The following is a 23,050-nucleotide window of genomic DNA, read 5'->3' as shown; positions in this document are numbered from 1 at the left end:
CATAAGAAAAATTACAGACTATAAAATCCTCTGCAATTAATTTTTAATAGTTACTCTTTTTTTTCATATTAACCACCTTGGTTCACCTATTCTCGGAAATTGTATGCTTTGTAATTTACAATCCTTTTCTAAGTTGACTGGAGTGATTGCCAGGGGAAACCTGGCAGTGTCTGTCTGCTACCTACTGTCAGAGAACTCAGAGCAGGCTGCCCTCTCTCCAAAGCTCTGAGTGACCATTTCTTGCTTTACCCATAAAATGTGTGTGGACATGCACTTGTGTGTGTGTGTGTACATGGTTGTGTGTGCCTACAACTTTATATTTGAGGTCTGTGTAATTTACAGGTGTATTTCTTCTTATAGACACTTCAGCCAATAATTCAAATACAATGAATCTACTTGCATGTTCTCTGAAAGAAGGCATAAAACCCAGAATCCTCAGATATGCCTGCTCTATAAAATTTTTTACAACACAATAGTGTTTTGATATATAAAACGTGCAGCTCACATTAACTAAAAGGGTTTTATTCCTTTATGCTGGCTCTTTGGCTAAAAAGTTAGTATATTTTTATGTAAAAATCAATAAGCAATCAGTCACTTTGATCTTAATATTTGATACTTTACAAATATTTACTATTGCTTCTAATAACTGATTTTCCATTTCTCTTTATGGTGTGTCACTTACAATTAAAACACATAATCACTTTACTGTTGCAGAAAACCTAAGAAATCATATAATTATCATCAATTTGTGACTAAAATAACAACCTTTCACTGGCATCCTTACATAGATAATGAATATGTATGTTAAGGGAACGTTTTTTTTAATCTATCATTTTATATGTTCTTAATAATATAAATAAAAGATAATAGGGTAAGTATATCCAAGGAAAACATACATGTAGATTTACTTCCCTTATTATCTATAATATTACATATATTCAGATGTTTTTATTCCTTTGTGTCCTAGAAATATAGGAATAGCCTCTGCACAAAACCCTTGAATTTGGTAGAATATTGTTTTCTCTATTACTCTGTGATGTGTGTGTTTCATATCATTTCTTGAATATAATCTCAGAATTTATCATTATAAAGTATTAAGGAATGAGGTAAATCTTTAAAGAAAACAAATAAGAAAGAAAATTCCTTTTAAAAGATGGATTAGCAGCAATTATTTCAGTGAAGTGGTTCATAGGACACATTTTTTACAAGAATGTTTTATTTGACTCCGGCTGGAAATCCTACCAAATCCAGCACGTTCAATGACAATATATAAAAGTAACATCTACTTGCCCTAATGAGTATTATTAAATGTGTGTGGGGGAACAGTATAAACCTGCAGATTTTTTTGTTTTACGATTGCATGACAGCTTTTAAAAATAGTATTATCCAACCTGAAAATTACAATAGCTTGGTGTTTTCTTTCATTATCCTGACCGTTCAGCATAATGTTAAAAATTAATAAACATAGTTCTCACTGTATTTTTTCACATGTGGTATTTGCAGAGTTAACCTCTATTTTATCCAAAAATGTAGTTGAAGTTTTCCAAGGCAGAACGCTTGTCATACTGCTGTCTTCTGCTTCTCTCTCCTCTAAACACATTTTGCGGTAAACTTCTGCACCAATAGCTATGGGAGGCTCCTAAGCCTGCACAGTTCAGGAAGCGCCTTGTGAATATTAAAAAAAAAAAAAAAAAAAAAAAAAAAAAAAAAAAAAAAAAATCACAGACTTTGATTTTGTAAGACAAGCTGGATAGGAGTCAAAATTGCCACATGTGGTGTGAAAAAATGCCGCCCTGGTGTGAACAAAAGGTTTAAAATGGAGTCAAGAAGCATGCAGACTCTACGTCTAAGCTTTTCCTGGGAACTGTCTGCCGCAACCTGCAGGGTAATCGGGTGGGCTGAGGAGAATAAAAAGTGCTTGAAGCTACAACTCAGAGACACCAGGAGTCAGATGTGTTAGTTGGCTTTTTGTTTTTGTCTCATCTTTTTGTCATTTCTAACTTTTACGTGCTTCATTTTGTTTTTATTTTGTGTTGTTTTGTCTCATTTAGGCATCATTACACTAAAGTGTTTTACCCAAACATAAAACAAATTCAAAAGAGTCACATAATGTGTGAAAGAACTGCTCCTTACAGAGAATTGTTGGGGTGGGTTTTGTTTGTTTGTTTGTTTTATTTTGTAAGGAATTTTTTCTTTCTTTAATCCATAATAAAATGAAGTTATCAAATTTAAAACCCTTTGTTTTGTTTACTTGAGTTTTACTATGGAAGAACAAACACATGACTAGTTTTCAAAGTCCTGACTACTAAAATTAAAAATATACATGTGTAATACTTATGTGTGTTCATCTTCTAAATTATCTAGAAAAGATGAAGGAAATGTACTGTGCTTATTACTGCAAACAAATGTTTAATTTTCAGTAAATGATACAATAATTTTGAATTCAATGGAATTCACGTTCCTTCATAAAAATCATGAGCACAATGTGATAGTAAAATGTACTAATGTTGTGTCTTTCCTATTATTTCATGATGTACTTCCCCAACAAAAATATATGAGTTATAATAAAGTCAATAAATCCAAAGTTTAAAAACTTCATTGGCTTAAATCACTAAAATACTATTCAAAATTATGGATGTTAAAATACATACAACCGCTTGATAATCCTAATATTTTAGTATATTTATGAAGACATTGGTTTAGGAATGCTAGTCAAATGAGAAATTATGCCAAGGTTTTAAAGATAGAAGCATTTATCAGGCAGGTATGATAAAACACTTACAACCAGAGAAATCATTAGAAACTGTTTAAAACATTTATACTTCAAAACCAGCTTCATTACATTTGCATCTTATCTCTCATAAGATTTGGAACTAAACTCAGAAAACCACGGTGGTTATGAATGTAGGTCAAGACAGGAATGCTTTTCTATTTACTCTTTGTGAGGCTGGATAGAAATCAATCTGTTATTTTCATTACAACCACACAATCAATTCCATTTAAAGCATAACACAACAGCCAAGTCCAAGGACAATATGGATCCTTGGGAGAAGCTCAGACCATTTGCAGGGCTGTACTTGATACAGCTCCCAATAAATTATTTTCTTTCTAATTAGCTTACATGGCCACATCAAGAAAACATGCCTAAAGTGACATGAAATACCAGATCCAACAAAAACTTAAGAGCAGGTTTGTCATTAAAGGCTCACTAACAGAGAATCATCCCTTCTAAACAATAAGAACCTAGGAAGAAATTTTATTTCTGTATTAACTTCAAACGAAGAGAATATGATTTTACATTCATTAAAATGGATCAAATAACCTTTACACACACCCAAATTCTACCTTGATATTAGCAAAAGAAACCTTACTGCAAGGGACTCTTCATACCATCTATCCAAAAGAAGACTTCATTTGGATTAATCAGTTCTTGCCTCAAAATTACAAATATTGTTGCATTTGTATGCTTTGTTTACATATAAATCATCTTAGCAAACAATATATATATATATATAAATCCATTGAGCCTTCACTTACACATAACAGAAGCAAAGTGCCAAGTTATTCTTAAACATCAAAAACAGCATCATCTTTACATGTAAATTATCTGAAACTACAAAATAAACAACAGTTCACCAACACTAATAATAGTTAAATACACTGATGTTATTTTGTTACATTTTTCCAGATTTGCGAAGGAGGTATAACTGACAAAATCAGATTTACATGTGTATATATTTATATATGGTATATATATATGTGTATATATTTATATATGTGTATATATCTATATATGGTATATAGTACACATACAATGTGTGTGCATGCATATACACAACATGTATGTATATATGGTATGCAAAGTGATATTTTGATATGTGAACATCTACTCAGTTAATTAATATATTCATTACCTTGTTTTCAGCTTTGTAACTCAGCAGTTTTCAGTTATGTAACTTTATTACCAACTAGAGCCACCATCCATGCTTTACCACAATGCCGTTGACTATTGTTCTCTTGATACTCTTTCCCTTGGACAACCTTCTCCCATCACCCCACACCCTTATTTCATAAATGAGGATAATTTCTTTTCTTCACCTACAGTTATTTCAGTTACCATTTCATCTAAAACTTTTCTCAAGTATGTGGCAACTAATTTCCAAACTACTAAAACTTTGAGTTCACTCAGGTTCGGTATCAGAACTATATTTGATATTTAACATGCAGTCTGCTCCTTCACTACACATCGGAGAGACAAAGCATGTGTGGAATGAACTCTGTGTTGTCCCGTGGAAGGATCCTCCTGAAATTGAGAGGTTGGAGAATTTTTTGAAAAACAAGCAATAATTCTTAATGTTGCTTCAAATTTTTACCATTTCTTCAAAACATTTCGAGGCCACCATTCAGTCACCATTCAGAAATGGTTTTGCTGTATTAAGAAAAACTTTCTCTTGTAAAAAGGTAAATTAATTCTCTTCAAGCATAGCATTTAAGATAGATTAATACAAGAAGTTATGCCCATGCCCTCTTTGGTACTCTAAAATGTTATAACTGAAAGGGTGTGTTTTCGGCTTCTTCTTGCACCTGTGAGCAATGGTTAAAGTCAGATGCTTCAGGTCAGTGTCGTGCTATGTGCCAAAAATACGTCCAGATGCCTTTCCCAACCACCTCTAGAACTGAATTTCTAACATCCCCAACTATCTCTTCATGTAAACCACCACTTGCACCCTTCTACCTTCTGACTTCCTGGTTCTGTGTTTCACACTGAGACTTGCCACACTCACAGACTTGTCTTAATGATGGTCTAAGTCCCAGGTTCTTACTTGGAGAAATTTTTGCAATGAAGACATTGGAAACAGACAAAAATAAGCCTCTCACATTGATGTAGGACACGAGGATGGCCAAGGGGAAATAGTGTTAGAGTAAGTGTTTGTGTGAGCTATCCATCATGTAACACTTAAAGTGCATTAACAAAAGAACACAACAAGTAAATGAACCTAAACATAAAAGAGAGATGGGAGTCAATTTAAAATTAGGATCTCAGTGGTTTGCTTTTTGTTGTTTGCTGTGTGTGTGTGCGTACATGTGTGCACGAGCACATATATGCATTTCCTAGCGGTAAGCACATGACGATCAGAGGGCAACTTTTGGGAAGTTTCTCTCTACCTGCTGCAACCCACATGTTGAAATCAAGTCATCAGCCTTGACAGCAGGTGCCTTTACCTGAGGCTCCCCGTGACAAACCCGCCTTAAATATTCTTACCCTAGAACATGGTTGTTAAACCATCCCTGTTAGCAATCTTCATAGTGTCTTTATTTCTAGGTTATGTATTCAAGCCCATCACATGTCTTTTGAGAATAACAACAACAACAACAACAAAGCATCTTCAAAACTCAGAAGTGAATCCATCTTCACACCTACCTATGTTACTCTGGAATGACAGGGGTTCAAAAGAAAAACCAGAGAACAACAGCTATATTTCTTTGACTTCTTTGTTTAGGTTTAATGTTTGAGAAAATAAGGATGAAATGCTATTTACTCTGCCTTTGAAAACTGATGTAATTTATGGGCATTCAGTGTTCATATATCAAAAGATAAAAGATATTTTTTTTCTGTTTTGAGGAATTATAGTACAATATTACTTTTCTGTTGAAAGCATTGAATGTTAATAAATGTAATAAGTTAGATTTAATGAATTTCAAAAAAGTAACTATTCCTGGAGAGGATGTGGATTCCCTCCATTGCTGGTGTGAATATAAACATGTACAACCACTTAGGGAATCAATCTGGGGCTTTCTCAGATAATTAGGAATAGTGCTTTCTCAAGGTCCAGCTATATCACTCCTCAGCATATATCTAAAACATACTCAAGTACAGAACAAGGGCATTTGTTCAACCATGTTCATAGCAGCTTTATTCGTATTATCCAGAACCTGGAAACAACCCAGATGTCCCTCATTGGAGGAATGAATACAAAAATTGTGGTGCATTTACATAATATAATACTACTCAGAAATTAAAAACATGGAAATCATGAAATTTGCAAGGAAGTAGTAGGACCTAGAAAAGATCATCCTGAGTGAGGTATCTCAGAAGCAGAAAGACACACATGGTATATACTCACTTATAAGTGGATATTATACATATAGGATAAACATGCTAAAATCTGTACATCTAAAAAAGCTAAGCAAGAAGGAGGACCCTGGGTAAGATCACCAATCCTCTCTCAGAAAGGCAAATAGGATTGACATCAGAAGAGGGAGAAAACAGAGAACAGGATAGGAGCCTGCAAGAGAGAGTCTCTGAAAGACTCTACCCAGCAGGGTATCAAAGCAGATGACAAGACTCATAGCCAAACTTTGGGCAGAGCGCATGCAATCTTATGAAGGAAGGGGGAGATGGAAGACCTGGAGGAGATAGGAGCTCCGCAAGAAGAACAACAGAATCAAAAAACCTTGGCCAAGGGGTCTTTTCTGAGACTGATGCTCAAACCAAGGACCGTGCATGGAGGTAACCTAGAACCACTGCACAGATGTAGCCCATGGCAGCTCAATCTCCAAGTGGGTTCCCTAGTAATGGTAACAGGAGCTGTCTCTGACACGAACTCAGTGGCTAGCTCTTTGATCATCTGCCCCTGATGGGGGAGCAGCCTTACCAGGCCACAGAGGAAAACAATGTAGCCAGTCCTGATGAAACCTGAAAGACTAGGGTCAGATGGAAGGAGAGGAGGACCTCCCCTATCAGTGGACTTGGAGAGGGGATGGGAGAAGATGAGGGAGGGAGGGTGGGATTGGGGGAAAATGAAGGTGGGGGATACAACTGGGACACAAAGTGAATAATCTGTAATTAATATAAAAAATCAAAAATAACTATTTGAGAACTTTAAGCTTAAATATTAAAATCATATGAATAAAAGTCCACATCTCATAAAAATAAAAAAATCTACACCACATGTGTATATAATTATGCTAGTAATGATACTCTGCTTTCATTGGTTGAAGTTATAAGAGAAATCATATATATATATATATATATATATGCAACAATATATCTTAATTTAAAAAAGTATTAAAGTATTGCTGTGGTCTTAGAGGAGGAAAACAAATCTCTTTTAATTACTACTTCTACAAAGTACATTCTCTACTCAAATTTATTGTTAGAAGCCTTCCTGGGCTAATACTTTTTAATTTACATTTCTAATTTAGAGATAAAATGTAGACTTTTGTGACCTCATTGCTTTTGTTGTCAAAGATTGGAAAATGTCTTATGTGTATAACTCACGATCCCAAAACTAGAATACCTTGGGTTTTGACTCTTTGATTTAAAATGGTGTAAGAGTGATAGTCACTCAGTATAAAATGGCACCACCAATGATGAACAGTATTTTCCTAAGCTAGTGGCACTCATGATCTTGCCATGCTTAGCAGCAGACTACTAGGCTGCCACTACTGGTCATCCATGTAACCATGAGAAAAAATGCTCTGTATATTCTGCAAGCCCTGCTAACCTGAATTTAGCTGAAACACAGGGCCTTGTGTTATTTATTTCACAGACTCAACAGAAAAGGAAAGAATCTAGAATGAATCTCAGTGTTCTCTCATTTACCTAGCATTTACAAGGCCTGGAGTTTGAACTTTGATACTTTGTTATAAAAAAAAAGTAGTTATGTATCCGTTGAAAAAAAGATGAACACAAAAACAAAATAAACTGTCAGCTCTTTCAGCGAATAGGAATCACTTGGGCAGAGGCCTGCTTTCAAAAGGCCTTTCTGAAGTTCATGAAGTAAAATATATTGGCAATGTTTATGTCAGAATTTCTTTTGTTTTAAGTCTATTCATTTGCATATCATTATTTTCATTGCTTCCGTGATAGCCTAGGTTTTAGGGAACTTTATTCCCTCAACAAACACTTGATAGAAACCTATTAGCATTTCTCTAGTGGGTAGAAATACAGTCACTTAAAAATATGATAGAGCATTATCTGCTGTGATGGAGAGAAATGAGAATGAAGTGACTGGATAACAAAACTGTCCTCTGACAGGAGGAATGGGAATAGTTTGGAAACCTCAGAACTGTCCAGCTAGAGAAACAGCACACAGTTTTTTAACTAGAAGGAATAGCTTGTGGCAGAGGCCATGGGTAGACAAGAGCTCTGCATATTGAGAGCAAGAAAAATAGACATGCATAATTAGACAAACCAAAGAACATGTAAGTTAAGTCTGCAGGGCTAGTGGGAGTTAGCCTGATGCTACCCAAGGACATACAGTTAGAAAGAAGAATGTGACCTTCTTCTCGGGGAGATGGCTATCTACGGAGGAACACTCTGTAATGAAGCCTGAGCTAGAGGATCTCTCTGTAACCACTGTGGACTATGGACTGTAATTAATGTTTTAAAAAGTGGTTCCTAACACTATTCAAAGAATAATATCAAAGAATCCCTATGAGATTCTTTGGTAAATAATTCAGAGTTTGAACTTCACTTAAATGGAATCTGAAGACCTTGGATATATATTTATGGACTTTGCTCTTAGGGTCTGAAAATTTTGAATCTTGTCTACATAAGATACGCAAGATAAATACCACATGTAGATTGGCTAGCTACCTTAGCTTCTTATCAAAAGAGAGCTTCGTGCAATAACAATAATCCTTGAACTGTCGGAGTGTGCTGGTGTAAATACTACCAGCAGTTGTATGGAAATTCAGGCACTGCTAAGCATGAAAGCAAGTAAGTATGCCTAATGAAGCACCCAAAGAAGAGATGAAAAACACATATAAGACACACACTAAATGGAGCAGATCTTGAAAAGTGTAATCTGCTTATGGCACAGCAACTGACCAAAAGCAATTTCTCTGAATGTAGAACCTACAATCAAATGTTCCTAGCATAACCTCTGGTGTAGTCCTGAAGCACCCTAAGAGAGTGTCTCAATTACCCCCTCAAACAAGAGGAAATAGCACTGAAGACAGTCCCAAACAGCTGAGAAGTCTCTGGTAGCTTCACTTCTCCTTCCTACAGTCTGGATATCAAGCAATGCAAACTGCCCTTGATAATATGAAGGAAAAGGAATGCAAGCCTAAGGGAGTCAAAGAGAAGATTCTTACTTCTACCACTTGGGAGAAGGACACCTTGCATCAGGGGAATCCCTTGTGGGTAAAAGGAGATGTGAGTTGAGAGGGGTGAGTAGTAGTTGACTGATTCATGCTCTTTGAGTCTTTTCCAAAGGAAAATTTCCTATGAGAGTGCAATGAACAGACTTTGAAAGGTTTGAGAGCGCAGAGACATGATCAGAACTTTAACTTAAAAAACATGTGGTGTAAGGGTTTTTTCCTATGAGAGTGCAATGAACAGACTTTGAAAGGTTTGAGAGCGCAGAGACATGATCAGAACTTTAACTTAAAAAACATGTGGTGTAAGGGTTTTCTATATTTCCAAACAGGAACCTAGCATAACGGTCCTCTGAGAGGCTTCACCCAGCAACTGATGGAAACAGATGAAGAGACCCACAGCCAAACATTAGGACGAGCTCGGGGAGTCTTGTGTAAGAGGAGAAAGAAAAATTGAAGGAGCCAGACAGGTCAAGGACACTCCAAAAAAACCTACAGAATCAACTGCCCTGGACCTATAGGGGCTTACAGAGACTGAATCACTAACCAAAGATCATGCATGGGACAGACCTAGAATCACTACACATATTTAAGAGGTGTGCAGCTTGGCCTTTGTGTGGGTCCCCTAAGAGCAGGAGCAGAGGCTGTCTTTGACTCTGTTGCCTGTCTTTGGATCCCTTTCCCCTAAGTGAGCTGCCTTGTCTAGCCTCCATCAGAGAAGATGCTCCTAGTCCCACTGCATCTTGATATGCCAAGGCTGGCTGATATCCATGGGAGAGAGGAATGGGAGGATGGGAAAGGAGAGAGGAGGACTGGTAGGAGATGAGGAAGAGGAAACTGTGATTGAGTTATTAAATAAATTAATTAATTAATGAAAAAATATGTGCTATAAGAGAAAGTGGAGAGATGAATAAGATCAATATTCATTGCAACCTTTTGTGAAATTTTCAGAAAATAAATACAAATGTTCTTCTACAGAGAATTCTCTGTTTAGCTCCATAGCCCATTTTTTAATTCTATTGCTTGATTTATTGTTTTTTTTTAAACTTCTTTAGTTCGTTATATATTCTGGATATCAGCCCTCTGTCAGATATAGGGTTGTTGAAGATCCTTTCCCAGTCTGTAAGCTGACATTTTGTTCTGACAACAGTGTCTTTTGCTTTCTGAGACTGTTTCTCCAACCAAGGACCTTGAATGGATATAACCTAGAACCCCCGCCCAGATGTAACCCATCACAGCTCAGTATCTAAGTGGGTTCTCTGGTTAGGGGAACAGGGGCTGTCTCCAACATGAACTCAATGGCTAGCTCTTTGACCTCCCTGTCCCCTGAGGGAGGAGCAGCCTTGCTAGGCCACAGAGGAGGACATGGCAGCCAGTCCTGAAGAGACCTGATAAGCTAGGATCAGATGAAAGGAGAGGAGGACCTCTCCCATCCGTGGACTGAGAGAGGGGCAGGGAGAGGATGAGGGAGGGATTGGAAGGGAATAAGAGAGGGGGCTACAGCTGGGATACAAAGTAAGTAAACTGTAATTAATATAAAAAATAAAAATCTAATTAAAAAATAAAATGTTTAAAATATTTGAAAAATTCAGTATTGTGAAGGTGTATCTTTTAAGATTTACATACACACAAATACCTGCAAATGAAAAATACCCAAATATCAGCATCAAGGGACTATATTTAGTGTTCAGGGTTTTATCACTGATGAAATGCCCAACTCCATTTACATTTGAAAGTGAAATCTGATTAAATTATCAAAAACAATATAGAACGAGGATATTGTATAACTGCCTAAATTCCTTGGAGTTTGATGAATAAATAAGGATTTTAAAGGTTTAAAAGAGGTAAGAGCAGGCCATAAATATAAATTGAAATACTAAAATCTGTACACCTAGAGAAGATAAACAAGAAAGAGGACTTGGGGTAAGATGATCGATCCTCACTTAGAAAGACAAATGGGATGTGCATTGGACATAGGAGAAAATAAGTAACAAGGCAGGAGCCTACCACAGAGGGCCCTTGAAAGACTCTACCTAGCAGTGTATCAAAGCAGATGCTGAGACTCAAAACCAAACCTTCAGCAGAGTGCAGGGAATCATATGAAAGAAGGAAGAGTTAGTATGACCTGGAGAGGACAAGAGCTCCACAAGGACCAAATATATCAGGGCACAGGGGACTTCTCTGAGACTGTTTCTCCAACCAAGGACCATGCTTGGCTATAGCCTAGAACCTCTGTTCTGATGTAGTCCATGGTAGCTCAGTATCCAAGTGGGTGCTCTAGTAAGGGGAACAAGGACTATATCTGGCATGAACTCAAGGGCTGGCTCTTTGACCTTCCCCCACAACCTGAGGGAGGAGAAGCCTTGCTAAGCCACAGAGGAGGACATTGTAGCCAGTCCTGAAGATACCTGATAGGCTAGGCTCAGATGGAAAGGGAAGAGGACCTCTCAGGTCAGAGGACTTGCAAAGGAGCAAGGACGAGATGAGGGAGGGAGGGTGGGATTGGGAGGGAATGAGGGAGCAGGTACAGCTGGGATACGAAGTTAATAACCTGTGATTAATATAAAAAAATAAAAATGTTTAAAAATGGTTAACCAAACTCAAAAAAAAAAAAAAGAGAAAAGTTACAGCAGTAATGAAGTTGCCACACAGCCTCCTATTCATAATATTTTGAGTTAGTATAGTCTATTTCTTATAAGAAACAAACAAATACAGATATGTAATTAATCAAAATCTATACATTATTAAAAATGAAAATTAAAAAAAAGTAAATCTAGGTGTCGTCCACCCAAAGAGCATCAGACCCATCCGATACCTTTTTCTCAGAGGCGGGACCTGGGGCATCAACCCGCATGCAATCAGACATGCTCTTCTCTGGGTCCAAAGCGGCTGACCTTGAGTGCAGTGCTTAGCCTCGCATCCTGAGCATAACATTTCAGATTTTTATGGTAGCCAACCATGCTTGGGGAGACTGTCCTGCTTCAATGGCTGTAAAGGCCTGAATGGTCATGGCTGCATTACTCTGTTGTGAGACTCTAATCTTGCATATATACCACAGGCAAACCAAGGAGACCAACACCAGAAGGATGACACCTAAATGAACATCAGTACAAAGTCCCAATTTATTTCTAATATCAGAGATCAGACCTCTACTCTTGCCTGATGCATCTAAAACAAAAAGGGGGAACTGTAGAGAGCTGCGAAATGCCACGCCTTAAAGATGGAGCTGGTTTCCGCCTTCCACCTTCCCGATGGTGAGTGCTCTCTGTCACGAAAATTCCACATTTGGTTAAGGCCGAAGATCTGGCTTGCTTCCATGTATGTGGAGCTATCTGCATTGCCCATATGGCACGATGGGGTTGGCTACCCAGAGGCTATTTAAGCTGTGGGCTGGCTTTCCCCAGGGTCCGATGATTGTTCAAGGTTCCTGAATAAACTGCGTTGAAAAAAAACAAAAAACAAAAACAATAGAAATTAAAAAAAAAAAAAAGTAAATCTGTTTTGTAAGTCCCTAGAGTTCAAAATGGATCTTTTAGGAGTATTATCAGCTTTGATGAATTAATTTTCTAAGTACTTGGCCTTCTCCCTTTTTAGTTCCATCTCAATATATTCAAGTCAAGTTCCTCCTTCTTATCATCTTCACTGACATGTTACATTAATGATCTCTTCTAAGGCCCACCAGGAGTATGCTCCTAAATACCATCTTCTCCTCACCTGATCTGTCCCCACTCACAAGGTAGATGATTCCATATAAGAGACTAATTGTTTTTCATATATGAAATTCTGAAACCACAAAAAGTATATTTATAGAAGAAAAATGTGGTTTATGAATAAAATAATCTAAAACTTTCAATAAATCTAAAATGGATATTATGTCACAAATTGAAATTTTCCCATGATAAAACTACTTTAAATGTATAACTACTGTAAATAATTTATAAGTTACCTTAAAATTACATATATATGATGTGTATTTTTGTCAATTTACTTTCACATTTGTGTCTAAAAACAAAGTATTTTAGTGTGTATATATACATCTTTCTAAATCTGAATTAAAAAAGAAAGAAAAAGATAATGCTTGTGATCCCAAGCATTCCAGATAAGTTAAGTTCTACTTGGATTATTCACACCCAGTTCCTGATCACATCCTCCTGTCCTACTCTAGCCTCATAATAAGCAACAAATTGACTAAATTATTTAGATTTCACATTAGATAAGGTGTTGGGCATCGGCCGTAGAAGTTACACAGTTTTTCATTCTTCATGTCTTTCAAAGATACCAGTTGAAGGAAGCCTTAGCTGAACTTTGATATCTTACATTTCGCATTATTTAGACCCCTACTTTGTCTACACATGTATTTATTAATATTTACAGGGTCTCTGCCTGCATCTATATGCTTATATGCCAGCTTGCATTGTGTCTGCTTATGGTTTTAAAAGGTATTTTGAAAAAGTGAAACTAGTCATATAAGTGAGTAAGGTTGAACCATACGGAGCCCAGGCTCTGACTACTAAGACATAAGGAGATACAGGAATTCAACTACAGTCGCTAAGCACTACATCTGAGAAGAGGAGAAAGAAGCTTTTGAAAATCCTTACAAAATTCAAGTGAGAATTCATCTAGTCAGTGAACTTTAATATGCTTTATCGAAAACTTCAACATTAAAACCTTTGGTATGCTTTCTTAAATCCAACTTTGTTGATAGTAATGCAAATGTCATCTAAGTGTATCCCCACAAGTACATTGAAAAATTCCATGAATTAAACATGCTCACTCTCTCAAGTAAGGCTGCTCCCTCCTCAGGGGAAGGTGATCAAAGAGCCAGCCACTGAGTTCATGTCAGAGACAGTCCCTGTTTCCATGACTAGGGAACTCACTTGGAGACTGTGCTGCCATGGGCTACATATGTGCAAGGGTTCTAGGTTATCTCCATGCATGGTCCTTGGTTGGAGTGTCAGTCTCAGAAAAGACCCCTTGGCCCAGATTTTTTTTTGGTTCTCTTGCTCTTTTCTTATGGAGCTCCTGTCCCCTCCAGAGCTTTCTGTCTTCCCCCTCTTTCATAAGATTCCCTGCACTCTGCTCAAAGTTTGGCTATGAGTCTCAGCATCTGCTTTGATACCTTGCTGGGTAGAGTCTTTAAGAAGGCCTCTGTGGGTAGGCTCTTGTCCTGTTTCCTGTTTTCTCCCTCTTCTGATGTCCATCTTTTTTGCCTTTCTGAGTGAGGATTTATTGTCTTACCCAGGGTCCTCTTTCTTGTTTAGCTTCTTTAGGTGTACAGATTATAGTACCTAGGACCACCAGCCTAGGGATGGCACCACTCACAATGGGCATCACATTAATCACTAACAAATTACCTACATGCTTTCTATAGCACAATGTTATGGAGACATTTTCTCAATTTCCAGTCTTTCAGATGACTTTAGCTTCTTGCAAGTCATTCTTGTTAGACAGCATGCCAACATGCTTCTTTAAATCACTGTTTTGGGTTTTTGTTTGTTTTGTTTTGTCAAAGTGACAGAAGCTAAAGTCATGTGGGAACAGGAGAACTCAATCCAGGTTCTATCAGATCGGCCTGTGGGCAAGCCTATGGGGACATTTTCTTGATTAACTGTTGGAGATGGAGGATCCGGCATTCTATGGGCCTTGTCTCCCTGTGCAGCTAGGCCTGGCTAGGTTGCATATAAAGGCAAACGGAGTGAGCCACGGAAAAGAAGCCAGTGAGTGACGTTTCTTGGTAGCCACTGTTTCAGTTTTTATCTCCAGTTTTTTGCCCTGCTTTGGCTTCCCTCAGTGATGAATTAGGGTTGGGACACGAAAGGTGAAAGACCTGTTTCTGCATCAAGAACTGTTTACTCTTCAACGGCCTCCTTTGGCTTATGTGCATGTTCACGAGTACTGCTGGCCTAATAGAGCATATGCAAGAGGGCAGGTTGAGATGGGGAAAACTAAACGAAGGCTGATGCTTTGTCTTAAAGATTCAAAACTAAAGATTCAGGAATGGAGGGTTTTTTTTGTTTGTTTGTTTTTTCTTTTTAATGCAAATTCATTAAAGGTCTCACCTAGCTTGTACTTTTGAAAAATAGCTGAGGCTTCTGAGAAAAAGACAAACTCTAGATGGATAAAATTAGATCAGAATTGCAGGGGCTGTGTCCGGCATGAACTCAGTGGCTGGTGTTCTGATCACCTCCCCCTGAGAGGGTAGCAGCCTTTCCAGGACACAGAGGAAGACAATGCAGCCAGTCCTGATGAGACTGAATAAGCTAAGGTTAGGTAGCAGGGGAGGAGGACCTCCCCTATCTGTGGACTAGTGGAGGGGCATAGGGCAGAAGAGGCAGGGAAGGTAGGACAGGGAGGAGACAAAAGACAGGGGCTATAGCCAGGATACAAAAGTGAATGAATTGTACTAAATAATAAATTTAAAATATTTTAAAAAAATGCCTCATGGAAAATAAAACTGTACCCAATTATAATAATGGAAAGGTAGCAAACCTACGTACAAGATGGTTGAAGGGGAAGGGAGAGTTTGTGAGGTGAGGAGAAAGAATAAAATTGAATCAAATTGACAATCCAACTAGCAAGACATGGTGACTGAAAAGATGCCAATGCTGAGAGTGTGAGTTCCAAGATCACATCTAGATTTTATACTTGACAGCCCAAGTGAGTGCTGACATCATTCACTGAGACCAAGTGAAAATTGTTGCCATTCAGAGAGATGGACACATAGAAAATAGCAGGATTTTAAGGGTGGTCAAGCAGGAAACGTGGTGTATTTTAAGTAAGTTATAATTCCTTGTGTCATTTCATAGTTTATGCCTTCTTTTGAGCCCACAACATCCCAGTCTAAATGAAAAGATCTAGAGGGTGTTGAAGATCAGTAGACCCATAGAGTTATGCAAATTTGAAAAGTTCTACCCACATCTACACAGTAATCTAGCAATACTCCATACAAAATATCCTTGGTGTTTCAAAGTGCTGCTACATAGAATTCGAAACACACAAGATGTTTGACCCTCAAACTGTTACTTAGGTTCAACAGCAAACAAAAGTGCAATGAATGCACTATGATGTCTGAAGGCAATGTTTAATAGCGTCAACCATGTTTGTCATTTATAATGAATCCACTCCCATAATGAGTGAATTGTGAGGTTGGGAACAGACATAAAGTCTTCTCTTGGGTATTTTCTTTGTGGTTTTGCCTGTCTCTAACTTTCTTTTAGGGTGACTCAAAACTTGGACTCAAAAAAGCCGTTTGTGGTTGCTGAGCCTCAATCCTGAAGTGCTGGAGAATTCCCTTCATTTCTTTAGCACCTTAAATTACACCGGTCCTGCATTCTATTTCTATGACTTCTCTGCAGATCAGGGTAGTAAGGTGCTCAAGGGGAAGGAGAAATCTTTTATGTGCTCACAGCACGTTAGTCTGATCATTAGGCTCGGTACAAACTGACTCAGTTCTCCTGGTTGAGAAAGGGAGAAAGCCATCTTCCAAATTTCAGAAAGATTTTTATAAGACAGTGTAACTGCTTGGGGACTTTTTTCATATACCAGTGGAATCATATATGGTTGTCTCTTAAAAAGAATAAGGCAGGTAATTTAAACCAACCTTATTTTCTGTTTGAAATTCTGCAAAGTGTCCTTTTGTAGTGTAAATATCATTTGAGTTTTGAATGTACTCTGAGGTGTTTCATGTGTTGGTGCCTTTATGCTCACGGTGGCAGAAGCACCTAAAAAGGTGATGGTATTGAAAGTTTCTTGTGGGCTCCTTCCTGAATGCAGGCTTCATGTCTTATATGTCTCTTTTTCATTGGTTTCCTCACCGTGATATCATGTGCAGTGACGGCCTCATTAGAGATCTCAACAGTGAAATCATCCAGTTTTGAACTTTGTGCCTGTAAAACTGTAAGCTGAAACTTCACTCCTATCTCAGGTATGCTGTCATAACAGAAAGCAAACTAACACGGTAGGGAAACTATGAACTGAGCAGAATCAAAGCAAATAAATGAGAAGATGGATTTATCACAGCTGGAACATGGCTGCCTATGTCCATCCGAAGTCCCCGAGCCACAATCTCCAGTGCGGCACTGTTACAGAAGTCTTAGTAGGAGAGACCTAGTAGCGGTGAGACATGCTGGTGACACATTCTGAAGCGGTCAGAATAGAGGACAGGCTTTACATATTAGTTATTTTCCCCTTTACACGGTTAAACACCCAAGGAATGCAACTTAGGAGGTAAGCCCTCTGGATCACTTTTGGAGATTATAGATGGTCACACTGGGGAGGAAGAAGACATGGAAATGGGAGGTTATCATGGCACTTGTTTTGTCTCAAAGGACAGGAAGCAGAGATCTCAGACCAGATGTAAGATAAGCCATAATACCCAGGGCCAGCCCTCATAGTGACCCACTTCCTCTCAATAGACTGACCTCCTTAGGTTCCATGACCTCCCAAAAAGAGACCACAGCTGAGGGAAAAGAACACCCAAACATGTGAGACTACAGAGAATATTTACAATGAAATCCTGCTTCAGAAACAGCAGAGCTCACCTCTGACTCCCACCATGCCACTCCTGTGTCTGCTCACACATGTTTATACCAGATGCATGGATGCCAACATAGGCAGGAACCTCTCAAATGGGCAGCCAATCCTCAGCTTTCATCCTCACAAACTATGAACAAAATATTCCTATTTTTATTAAAACTTCTTCAGCCGCATATATTTTTATAGCAACAGACAACAGCCAATAAAGGACTGAAGCATATATTTGTAACTACCAGTAGCAAGCTTTGGTCTTTGTGAACTGTTTTGTTCTTTGAAAATCTTACTTTTATTTAATTATACTTAGCTATTTGTGCTGAGCAATATCAAGTAATCCTATGATTTATTTTTCTTAGCAACAGTAATAACCTACATACTAAATTTTTTTTAAAAGTCATATAAAATTCATTTGAAGAAAACTTTTAACCAACCAAATGGGAAATAGCATCAGATTAACTGGAGGTTTGGGTGATATTTATCTATAAGCATTTACTAAAATATATAATATTTATTTTGATTTTATAAGTTGTAAAGGGTGAACACTACCATGAGTTTCAAATTTTTTCTTTCTGTTGAAAAGAAGTGCTTTTGACAAGCCAACATATATCTGTGGCCACTTGTCTGAAGTAATTTTCTTCCTTCTTCCTCTTCTTCTTCCCCTTCTTCTTCCTCTTCCTCTTCCTCTTCTTCTTCTTCTTCTTTTTCTTCCTCCTCCTTTTCTTCTTCCTTCTCCTTCTTCTTCCTTATTTTCTCTCCCCCCTTCTCCTTCCTGCTTCTGTCCTTTCCTCCTCCTTGTTTTTCCTTCTCTGTCTTTATTAGTGCTAGTACATCAAGGTGAGTTTGTGAGCATTAATTCTTAAGGATTCTGTCATTCTTAAGTAAATAACCAAAAACACCTTTATGGGCATTTACAAAAGAATTTGAATACACTTGGATTCTACCGGAGTATAGATCCCATTGTGGATTCATGTAAATTGGTGAGCTTTTCTCACCATAAACTCTTTTGAATGGAAACAGGAAAGAAGAAAAAATTTAACATGGATGAAATGAGTCAAAGTATGTATGTCTATATCTCAAGATTATCAAAATTAAAGTTATTTTTCCTCAATCACGTGAAACCACAATGTTCTCATTCCTATCCCTATAAACAATTTGTCAAGATATTTTCACACTGATTTTTACACTTTGAGTCAATCTGTTACAAGTAAGTCCTAGAGAATTTTAGCTCTGCTTCAGGGTCAGGATCAAACTGTTTCAATACTTAAGAATTTGAAGTAGATAGCCAAAGAGATGATATATACTTTTTGATGGCTGCAAACAAAATAACAAAATTCCATATTTTTAGATATATTGTTAATCAAGAGAGGAAATATTGCTGTCTTATTTTATCCATTTCATATAACTGAATAATTAAATTTATGCTCTTTGCTACCCCAAACTACACTATGCTGATCTTTAATCTTTTATTACATACTCCTCCGTAGTTCAAATTTCATTGATGAAAGCCTAAATACACACAGATTATTCTATAAACCTAATTTTAGGACAAACTTTTAGGGAAAAACCTCATTTCTTTTTACAAAGATTGATAAATTAGCTTCTGTAAAGGTGGATATGAACATTCTTTTACTCACAGCAATACATTATTTTTTTGTACACATCCCTTTCATAAATGACTGCACAAGCTTATTAACACAGGACCAAATTACTCAGTGTCAATGCCGTAAAGGAGAATTCAGAATGAAGTAAAAAGTTCTTGATGCCTCCCATATGCAAAGCCATATGACAAGCATGAAGAAGACATTTCCATATTTTTGGTTGCATAATTCTAACAATGTTTTGTGTTTATGGACTTTTAGATAAACAAGTGAAAATTAAACTAGAACATGTGTGTAACTTATCTAAAGTCAAAGGCTGAGAGTGTAGAAAAAGTAAGATGTTGACACCTTGTTCTAATATTACAGCTTCTGCTTATGTTCTTATTCCATACTGCCTCTTAGTTTGGATTAATTACGAAGAGACAGAACCTAAATTGGCATACCAAGGATGCTTAGTTTTAAACTAGTATTGCCTTGGGAGGATCGAAGAGAGTTTGCTTAGCATTACTTGCATTGATGATATCTATTTAGAGGAATTATTTTAGTGTATTTTTAAAAACCCAGTTTGTGTACATAAGTTGCTAATTTTATGGCTTCCCACATCTGTGGTTCCTGTCAATCTCACACTATTACCAGCAGTTAACAGAGGTAATACATGGCACCAGTAACAGGAATCATTATAATACACACAATTAGAATTTTAACATTTTACTCAAGATAGCAAACTTTACAAAATAGGAATAATAAAATGGTTCATTTATAAGTTATAAAAGCATACTAAATATTACTTTTATGTTATTACCATTAAAATCTTGTTGTTAAAAAGAGTAATGTTGATTCACAGGGCCATGAAAACAAATAACAGAATTTCGCCATTTTCACCAGCTTTAAAAATGACATGTGATTGTCTTTTTTATGTGGTTTGTTTTTTTTACTTATTTTGGCTCTTAGAAAATAAGCAAATGAAAACTAAACCTACCTTATATTCTACTCAGTCATACATCAACAAAAATACTCTGTATGTATGAAAAGATAAATATGGCATGTTTGACATTTGCAACATCCTTCCAGAGACATTGATTTGTAATTCAGATCACATAGCAGTTTTGATTCCTCCCTCATGTCCATGCCCTTTCTCTATCCCTTCCCCCCAAAATAAGCACAAAGGCTTTATGTGCAATGGATGGAGGGCAACCCTGGAGTCTGGGCAGACTATCCATCACATTTCTGTCTTAATTGAATGACACCAGAATGAGATCGATAAAATGTAACAAGAGACAGCTTTGCATTTCCACCATCACTTATTCCCCCTCTCCATTACTCTCAGCTACTACCGTGACCAGAAAGCACAAGTGAAGAACATGACCCCTGCTGCTAGACAGGCTGTTAAGATATGAAGAAACTTGTCAGGAAAACAACAAAACTTACAAATATTAGAAGGTAGACTTGGGAACCAATGGTAACTCACAAATATAGCCTAGTCCTCCTTAAAAAGCAATTTCATAGCTGCATTATCACTCCTAAATAACATCCTCCAATGAAATACTTCATTTTAGCAACCTTATCTGCTCTCCCTATGCTTCCAAGATTTCTTGCAACTGCAGCAGCAACTGGTTCAAACAGAGCTATGACTTCAGCTTGAATGCTATAGGCTTGCAATATAATATATAACACAATATTATATATAACACAAGGTGCTTGCACTATGCCTGTGCCAAAGGTTCCTGAGATTTCCAATGCATTATTGATAACCCCACCACTCTGCTAAACCAGAGGCTCACATTGGTTTTGTCTCAACCTCCTTCAGAAGAAAGCTGGCTTAGCCAGGAATCAATCACCAGAAGACATTAGCCAAAGAACAAAACTGCCCATGTAAAATTCACCATTAAGTATCCCCTATGTTCAGTGACTGTGTTAACCAAAATCACATGCCCAGCTTCAGTGTTTATAGATCTTTGACAGTTTACGTTGTGGTCATGCTCCGGGCTACAGGGTGTAATAATCCATTTAACACTCTACATCTTGAGCTGGTTATAAGTTATTTGTGGAAAAAAAAATGTTTATATTCTAAAAGAAAACTAAACTTATGGATGTAATTTTTCAAAATACATTTTTCCTTCTTTCTGGTACATTTTCTCTCCATTATTTTGAAGTTAAAGTGGACCTAGGTAATTGTCTTGTTTATAGTGCTTTAAGTTAACATGCAGGCATTTATGGAATAATGCATAACTAAAAAATATACACAATTGTATATTTCACATGTTAACTAACAATAAAACTACTGTGAATGTTAACGTCTAACTTCACTTATGAATTTCAAAACCTATACCTTGAATATGAAAGTTACATATTTCATATCTCACCACAAATAGTTTATAATGTGAATTCGGAGATAAAGTCTGATTTAGAGCACAAACCTATTCTGTGCTTACAACTGGAATTCATAATCTTATGCATGATGGGTAGCTAGGTAACTGGCAATATATTCATCAGTCCCAAGTTGCTTTTGTATTATAGAGCAAATACGCTTACAATTCAATTATTATTCACTGATAAAAATGGTTAATACCTCAACCAAAAGTGCTAAACGCAGAATGTGGTCTCATCTGCAGACACTGATCCCCTAAAGCAGGCGTTAGTGTCTGCTCAACTAAGTAAGACACAAGGCATGCTTTAATGACAGCGTTTCACCTGCCTTTTACCCACTGAGGCCTAAATTTGGTGTCGCACAAACTTGCTCAGATTGTAGACTGTAATATTGCCCAAGAGAGAAGTAAAGCCCTATAGAATATGTGTTATGAAATGTGAGTCTCTTAATAACATGAATCTCATGAGTCTTTATCAAGGTAAAGTCACCTTGTAAGATGCGAAATTTTGTAGTACTTTGCAGAACATATAAACACTGAAGGACCTCAAGACTGTAACACTAGCTTACTAAAGATACTCCTTTTCATTGTAGGCATTGACACTTTTTTTTTTTTGGCCTTGGGCTACAGGGGCTAGAAAAAGACAAGTTTCACAGAATGTGTGACTCATTTGTGAAACATAAAGGAAACCTAAACTTGAAAAGCACATAAGCACTACCTCTGATTTGGCTTCTTTTGCTGAGTGTTCCTTGCTTTAGTTGGTAGATGGTCTATTTAGAAGTGCAAGGGTAAGGCTGTCTGGAGACACGAGAATGACATCAGAGTTTGGTGGATATGGTACTCCTCTGAAGAGTACCCACTTCCCATGTGTGACACCCTTAACAATGCCATGCAGGTCAGAGCCAGTGTACACGCCCATAAAAATCATCACTACTGCTTTAGTGGCAACTGACATTGTTGCTTTTATTTAATGTATATGATTCTTAATTTTAAAAATGGGACTACGAACAAATAGAATTGGCAGAGTGTGGTACAATGAGGAAACTGATTAAGGCCTTCAGCGACCAATATGGCCAAATATACTGGCTCATGCTAGCTCCGGTGGTGTCTACATGGTTGTCAAGTACGATTATACAAGAAAGAGCATGGATATTTTCTCCCTCCTATGGGATTCACATGCCCCTGGGTGTGGTCCACAGTTTAATCAAATTCCTACTTTCATTCTTTTATTTTGCTAGCATGATTACAACAGCCCAGAAAAACAAACCTTACCTTATTGTACTCTCTGGAATCTATGATGTGGTTAATTGAATAAGAGAAAGATTTTCTTTGAGAAGAAAATCTTTAATAATATCTTATCCAAATTAAAATCTGAGGTATTTTTTTTCATTTATCACACTCTGTATATTTGAAACAACAAAGTAAAAGACACACACACACACAAAAAAA

The sequence above is a fragment of the Meriones unguiculatus genome, chromosome 17 (genome assembly GCF_030254825.1).
Source record: "Meriones unguiculatus strain TT.TT164.6M chromosome 17, Bangor_MerUng_6.1, whole genome shotgun sequence".
Lineage (NCBI taxonomy): Eukaryota > Metazoa > Chordata > Mammalia > Rodentia > Muridae > Meriones > Meriones unguiculatus.
The sequence above is the reverse complement of the archived record's forward strand: the minus strand, read 5'-3'. Positions refer to the sequence as shown.